Below are 1708 nucleotides of genomic sequence, written 5' to 3'. Positions count from 1 at the left end.
CACAGTCCTCTCTGGTGTACAAGTCAGGCTGGATGTGCTCCCAAATCTTCTTTTTAGGCTTCAGCTCCTTGTCAGGCTTTCCAGGGAAAGCATCAAAAGTGACTGTCTCTGGGGACAGACCCACCAGAGGAGCCAGGATTTCAACCTCCCTGGTGAACGGGCGCACATCACCATCTCCGGAGACAGGACGCCCCTCATCTTTGCAGGCTTCAGAGTGCAAAGCAAAATCACCATCCGATTTTGCATCTGTTCAAGAGGAGCATGAATCACCAGGCCACTGACAACTGTTCATGGGGCTGCTTCTCCAACATCTATTTCTTCTACATACAAAAAACCTGTATCAGGGTGGTTTTTGGCATTAATGTTTCTGCCAATTTGAAGATCCAGACGGGAAGCATCTACTGGCTTAGAGTCAGTACTTCCTGCTGCAGAGGGATTTTTTTCCCCTTCTTTTCTCCTTTCCTTTCAATTTTTTTCTTTCACCTTTTCTTCTTCCCCCTTTTTATCTGTTCTTCGGCACCAGATGACACAATTACTGGTGTAGATGGTTATGCGTTTTCAGCAGTCACAGAATTGGCTTCAGTGGACTATAAAATAGGCATGGTATTTATTTCACTCTATTCTGAATTTTGGCCTGAATCAGCTCCTGTTTCAGTTCTTCAATTTCTTTCTTCAGTTTAGCATTTTCAACTGCAAGTTTTTTCTCTTCTCTAAGTGTTGTCCTCTTTTTCCATAAGAAGAGCAACTTGCTGTTTAAGACATTCAGTAATTTGATCTGCCTCTGTCCCTTTTGCTCCAGTCCCTTCAGAACAGCCTCACTGGTTGTCATTTTTGGAAAAACAAAACAAAACAAAACAAAAACAAAAAACCAGACACTCATGAAGCAGCAGACAGCAATTCCAGCCTCTGCGATTACAGGCATGTGCCACCCAGCCCAGGCTCGATTGCAGTCTCAGCAGCACGCCCAAGGGATGGGGCCGGCAAGACACAACCTGTCGGGATCGCCCAGGAGGCTGCATCTGCCTAAACAGGCACTTTAATCTGCTGAGCTATTCGGCCTGCCCTTTTTGCCATTTTTTTAAGGTAGAGACAAAACTACAACTTCAAACTGCAAGGGATTTAATTCTAAACTTTGTTTGTGTCCATCTTCTGTCAAAAAATACTAATGTATTACATAAAATTAGCTTTATATCCATTAACATATTAATCTTCACGAAATTTAGATTTCAAAGATCAAATTAAGGAATAAATTGGAATAAGGAAGATAATTTTGGTATACAATGTTTACTCTTCCGCTCTTCATCATGGGACAGTTGGAGAGTGTTAGACTATCCCATGCTGGGAGCTGCCAAAGCTAGAAAATTGATGAAATGTGTGTAGGCAGCAGTAGGCCTCAGGCTACCTCAGTCCTCAGATAAACATTCTGTCTGATAAAGGTTGGCTGTTAGTTGCTAGGCAACCTTGTGTCACATGTTACTAATTTTGCAAAAATATAAATACACATCTGTCTCATTGTACAGTTGCATTGATCTTGTGTACCAAGTAGACTAGTGACCACCTCGTCCAGTTTTTGCCTTCTTGTCTATCCTTTTCGCATTCTTGCAGCCTTTTCTGCCCGGGTAGAACCAATCTGACTGAGACCAACAGATCCTAACAATCCCATAAATCTAGAGAGCCCACAACAAGCAAATGAATGGGGGCACGGCCT

At 42.9% G+C, this 1708-nt stretch overlaps 1 pseudogene; it reads right to left on the bottom strand.

Moving 5' to 3' along the window:
- Positions 1 to 829, bottom strand: part of LOC101593151 — a 2353-nt pseudogene extending 1524 nt beyond the window's left edge.
- Positions 830 to 1708: the final 879 nt, after the last annotated feature.

Source organism: Octodon degus, unplaced genomic scaffold (assembly GCF_000260255.1).
Source record: "Octodon degus isolate 3935 unplaced genomic scaffold, OctDeg1.0 scaffold00025, whole genome shotgun sequence".
NCBI classification, from domain to species: Eukaryota; Metazoa; Chordata; class Mammalia; order Rodentia; family Octodontidae; genus Octodon; species Octodon degus.
Note: the sequence above shows the minus strand (reverse complement) of the source record. Positions and strands in the feature narration are given on the sequence as shown.